This window comes from Perca fluviatilis, chromosome 1 (assembly GCF_010015445.1).
Source record: "Perca fluviatilis chromosome 1, GENO_Pfluv_1.0, whole genome shotgun sequence".
Lineage (NCBI taxonomy): Eukaryota > Metazoa > Chordata > Actinopteri > Perciformes > Percidae > Perca > Perca fluviatilis.
Genome location: NC_053112.1, coordinates 22,584,642 through 22,591,144, shown reverse-complemented (window position 1 = coordinate 22,591,144; position 6,503 = coordinate 22,584,642).

The window sequence follows — 6,503 nt, the reverse complement described above, 5'->3', positions numbered from 1 at the left end:
GATTGTCTGCCACATGAGCGAGAAGAGACAAGTTGCGCTTTCAATATGCGTTCGTGGGAGGGTCGTAGGGAAAGTGGGAGTTCCACCCAAAAAGGTGGGAGGATAAGCGCAAAGTGCACCTAATTATATATTCCGTGGTATTTACAAAGACTGTCAGTAAGAGCGCGCCTCTATTCTGCGGGGGAAATTCTCCGCCTCTTAAAAGCAGGTGTAAACCAGCCGCAATCGAGTTTCCTCGTAGACCTTTATGCCGCTGGTGAAATGGCAACAGTAATTTGAGCAAGACGAAGACATAGGCGAGGCTGAAAATATTTTTAACACAAGAATCACACTTTGTCAGTGAACACATAATTTAGTGTTACAGATCAAGCAACCATGCAATATTAGAGTTACTGGAAGAAATCAAAGATGAAATTGAATCTCCCACTCAGCGTTCACATCCCATTCCACCAGTTGTTAAACTCCTCGCTACATTACAATTTACGGTGTAGTGGGCGGAGAAAGACGCTGATTGCCTGATGGGTGTCAGGGTTGATAAATACGCAAAATGTGGAAGCATAGTGTGCGCTATTACCGAACTCGCATAAACAGACGCAGCGCAAACTGCGCTAGTGTTAGTAAATTAGGCCCTTAGTCTTGCTTGTGTAGTTCATCCAGGTTTGAATATACGGCTGTTCCTGTCAACAAAATTCAAATGGTATCACAAGTTTTAATATTTGTTTGCTTGTTTATTTTTGGAGATTTTGTACCCGGCTAACCTGCCCGTTTTGTGGTTTTGGCAGGGAGGTGAGAGTGTCAAAGTAAATCTAATTATCTGTCTCTGTGACTTCAGCTAAGCTTGATTGACTGGTTTGCCCCCTTTGCCCTAGGTTATCGTCTCTACTGCCATGTCAGTTAACAGCAGATGAACAAATAGCTGAATATAAAAATCAATAGAGACAGCAGTTTGGCATCAGTCCATTTTGTTCTGGTATACAAACATAAACATTAGTTCACAAACAGATTAAACTCCATACACCATGTAAACTTTGGCTTTTGGGGTCATCTCCTGGGCTTGGATTGGAGTCATAGGGCACTTTGCACCTTTACTATGTCTCATTCCCCTCACTAGATCACAATGTAGGCTACATATTATACTGTATTATGTTATTATGTTACATTAACTCTTGTACTATATTCTGTTATATTAATACAGCGACTTTCAAACTTTCTGCCATTGAAATAATATCTCTAAATTGTCTTTTTTTAAACCTTGTGTTGTCTTTTCCCATCGACAGTGCGTGCACTTGTTGTCCTTCCGGGTCAAAAACGTTTTGTAACTTTTTCCGACGTCACTTTTTTCAAGCTTTTTTATTCATGCTCAATTAAACCTAATTTATATGACAATATACCTAATTTTGAGTTTAAAAAAATGTAAGAGGATGTTGAATGTATCACAGACTGGTACATGTCAAAGTTCAGTCAGGATACTGTTTTGAAACCATTTAAATACGGTATTGTTGTTTTTCCAAATTTTATAAAATTGAATAAAACACCCAATATTCAATAATTAATTTAAATTTTAACTTGCGAAGACATCCATGCATCCATGTTATTTTTGGGCAATTTGGTTGAAAGAAACTCATATTTTTCATATAAAAACGAGTCAAGGAAAGTGTGGACAAAATGTGAAAAAAAAAGAATTATATATATATTTAAACATATAAACATGAACACACAAGCTTAAACACTAACACATCCTTGAATTCACTGTCAGTCTGTATGTCCTTAAACATTAATCAAGCATGAATATCAAATGTAAAGAAAAAAGAATGAGGGTTTTGGGTTTTGACAGCTCTTCATTGGTTGTGTGTCTATATTTATTTGCGTCCCTACATGTGTGTGAGATGATGATCTATAGTTCTGAGGTCTTAATCCATCTGGAAAGCTCTGCAGGGCTTCTGAAAAGAGAAGCAGGCCTGATTGATCACGACTCATACATTCTCTTGTGAGGGCGGTCAGAATAACCTACAGGAGATCAGCCTCCTTCCTCCTCTTCAGTCTCATTTACTGTGATGCTGCACAGTCTCTAGCTGGGCATGTACCTTAGGTTTGTTGCATTTGTGTTGTTCAGGAGGATTATACTGTACTGACATTAGGCTTTTTTTCTCTGCCTTAGTGCTTGCCTAGTACTTTTAACTAATCCATTTGGACCTAATGTTTAATTCACAGAGCAATGAATCTGCATCTAATCTAAAATCAGATGTTTTTTTGTTTTCCTAGAATGTTTGTTAACTGATATGAAGAATGAAGAAAAAACAACTATTATATTATGAAATATTTTCTAATAATCAATGCAAATTGAGTGAAAGAGAACTCCAAAATAAGCTGACAAACACACAGCCCTGCTTCATAACAAAATCTGATCTGTGACGCATTTTTTAGTTTTTGTGCAGAGAGAAAAACACTAGTATCCCAAAAGGGTTTCTCCTTTTGGGATACTAGTGTTTTTCTCTCGCACATTTATATAATGATTTATATCATGAAGTTGCCCCCTATCATTGCATCAAATCTATGTATATAGTTAATATGTTTGCACTTTGCAAATAGCCATTTTCAATTTAAACTGTATCTGCATAAAGCGGTAACACCTGTGTGACACTGACTGACAAGTCAGAAGTCTACGACACAGACTCAAGAGCCGTGAACGTTGAGCCACAACCGACATCAGCTTTCTAGTGGAAGCGTCTCCTTTTTGTCTGCAGGCATGGACAGATTTCTTGACTTGTACTTTTGCTTGTTTTCCTGTATTCACTGTCAATCAATTGTGGAAATTGGGGGAAAAAAAGTGCACGCTAACATTGATTAGCATGCTAGATAGCTAGTTAGCTGTTCAGCTGTGACAGTTTGACCAGAAAGTCAAGTCCAAAGTTTCATTCATCAAATGCAGAACAATTACAGGTGTGGCAGTCATTGTTGACATTGATATGTTTGGGCTTCAAGCTCTCCGGTGAGCTCTCAGCATGGCAGCCATCCACAGTGCCATCTCCCATCTGTCACGGATGTTGGCTATAAAATGTGTGCATATTTCTTTGTAAAATTACTTATTGTTGTGTTGTGTCCACACATTTGGTCTCCCCCTCTCATTTCTGATTTTGGACAGACATTTTCACATAATACTGCCAAAACCACAAAAAAAACAGATAAATATGAAAGAATTCTGGTATAGTGTGAGTTTTTAGCCAAACACAGATTGACTGAAGAGATGTTGTGTGTGTCTTGTTCTCTCTGTGTATGGGTGTCAAATGTTAAGCTCTGACTCATTAACTGCCACAGGATGTGAATGTGTTCCATATTTATCACACTGCTCAATGACCTTTTTAGTGACATGTGGAGATGGCATATTGTTTTTTTCAAACATGCTTGTGTGTATCTGAGCAGAACATTTGTCCAAAAATGATATATGCATGAAATAAGTTTGCTGATCATGAAAACACTTCCCAAACACATTTCCTCCCGCTGAAGTAATGTCAGGATTATAACCTAACGGTGTGTGGTATCCCAGGGCAACCAAGGCTAAGAGTGCACGCAGTTACACAAAATACTCCCTTTACGACACACACAACTAAACAAACATGCCTGGCTGCTATCTGTGGACTGAATGAATGCACCAGCTAGGTGTGAAATGTCTTTAAAAGAACACAGCCTGAAAGGTTGAATGTACAATGTAGGGGAACATAAAAACCTTATGATGTCAGCTATCTGTAGCATCATGGTTCACTTGTGTGCCGTTGGGAAATTGTCGGCCTTTTATTCTAGCTTTCAGTCAAGAATGTGTACTGTCACATCTGGGTTATAGGCCTTGGGTATTGAATGACTTAGGTGCCATATGCCATCCTTATTTGTATCTACACTGAAGGGATCAAAATGATGCGGATAGAGAGAAAAAACTGTCTTATAGAAAATCAAATGAGGACACATTCACACAACTTTCTTGTGTCAAGCTTAGTCTGTCAAATAAGTAGGAAAACTTACAGCTCATATTTCATCTTGGCTGTCACACCTGAAAGTGAGACTTAATAAGCAGAGTGTGTATTCAGGTATTCAGGCACTCTTTATCTCAGCAATAGCTGCAATATTTAGGTATCTTATTATGACAGACTTCAAACTGTGTTTGTTGTGAGGCTTTCTACAGGCAGTTTCATTCACAGTCACATTCAACAGTTTATTGTTGCTGGTCTCTTACTGCTGCAACTGAGGCTTCCACGTTGGCACATAGCTTAACAGGGAATATTCTTTATTCTCATTCAGGCCTTTTAACACTTCCATTTCTCCTGCTGTAACCTTAACATTTCAAGACACGGCATCCTGTAGCACCTTAGTGTAGCAGCTCAGTCTTCCCGCTGGGCTTTTCATGTATTGATCTCTAGAAACAACAGTTGTTATATCAAGCAGTCTTTCAGGAGTCTGGATTAACTCTGAATGCACACAAAATGGATGAGCTTGTGATCTTCAGAGGAGACTAACAAGACAGCATTTAAATTGAGTCAGTGTTGGCAGCATTGGTAATGTTTGAGTCACTGATGCTCTCTGATATGCTATATAATGTTCATGGTGCAGAGGAGGGACAAAGAGTTTAATTAGACATCTAGTGCTGTCTTCTGAGATATTTACAGAATGTACACAGACATTACAGTGATCTCAGTGTTTAACCCACAAATGTTTTCTCTGTAGCAGTGACCTACAAACACATACTGTGTAAACTGTAAAATAATATGTACTCAAGTACTGTACTTAGTTACAATTTTGGGGTACTATACTTAAACTTCACTTCATTTCACAGGGAAATATTGTACTTTTTACTTTTCTATATTTATTTCACAGCTACAGAATTGTAGTTACTTTTCCAATTTAGTTTTTTTCATATAACATATGATTAACTTAACATGTATGATTAAATATAATGCATTGTTATAGATACTAAAAGTATATACAGCAGTTAAAATTAGCAAAATTAAAGAACTACTTACATGTTAATGCATCAATAATAATAATCCTTTAATATAACACTGAGAGGCCATTCCACATAATGCGCACAATTACCTGTTATACTACATTAAGTGCATCTTGTTTCCAATACTTCTATACTTGATAAATGTATATATACTTGAAAAAATGTGACTACTTTATAAAGCAAAACATACTTAATCTTTTTTGGCCACACATAGCAGCGAAAACAAATTGTGAACACAACATTGACATATCATCACCTTTAAGTTGATATGGTGAAAGAGTTAGCAAACAGTTATCTATACATTCAGCAGTTACAGAGCAACATTCATTCATTTGGAGTCATGTTTCTGCACACCTTGAGAATGTTAGTCCAGTTTTCTCTCTCTTTTAGCTCTGTTTTTGGTCTCCGCCAGTCCTGACGGAAGCTGTTCACCAGCTAGGCTTTAACTGTGTCTGTCTGCTGTTTGGTGCAGCGCAGGTAGTGTAGTCGGTTTTAGAGCTCTTTTGGCCAAAAACAGCATTGTGAGAGCGTTGAGAATGAATCAAAACAGTAAAGTTGGGGGGTTGGACAGCTAAAAAATGAGCTGAAATTCGCTATAAAGCTCCTTAAAACCATGGTGGAGCTGTACATTTAGGTGATAAAATATCGATCATGGCTGCTTTAATATATTGCCGCTTTTACAAGTAATTTATCTTACTTTGCTCTGATGCTGAACTGAATAAAAACATACAGTGCTGCAGGCTGTGAAGAAAGATGAATATTTCTTATGGTTTTAAATCCCATTGGGGCATTTTATAAAGTGTGTGTGAGCAGAATATGCATGATCTAAAAATTATTAGAAGAGCTTTGTACAGTACTGTAAATATTATTGCGTAGAGATGAAAACACGCAGAAGTCTACAGCAACTGTGCCACGACTGTCACCAACAACACTGATGCTTGTGTACATCAGCTCTTGGGGCAATTAATCCCACACCAAGTCCCATTTACCGTTAAGTTGGGTAACAGGCTAGCAGTGCTTCACATAAATCGTCCCTGTTTGTTGACAGAATCTGGCTTTTATCTCCTCTTTCCATTCCTCCATCCAGCTGTCTTCTCTCCCACCCTGCCCCATCCATCCATCCTGTCTCGCTGTTTCTCAGTCAGTCAGTCAGTCAGTTTCTTATCTTGATTCTTTGAATCTGTGCACCTCCCTGCTCCCTCTGCTCTTGTGTATGATATGACCATCTGTGGCCGCTCACCTGACCAATGACCAACAGGCTGTCAGGGTGATAATGTAAACCTCTCGGAGAGGAGATAACAGCCCACTGGGATAATTGGCCACACGCGCACACACACACACACACACACACACACACACACACACACACACACACACACACACACACACACACACACACACACACACACACATACACACACACACACACACAGATAAAGCCAGAGACACACAGGGAGATACCTCTCAGTTACTATGGGAACTTCACCTGAAGCCCCTGTATACACTCACA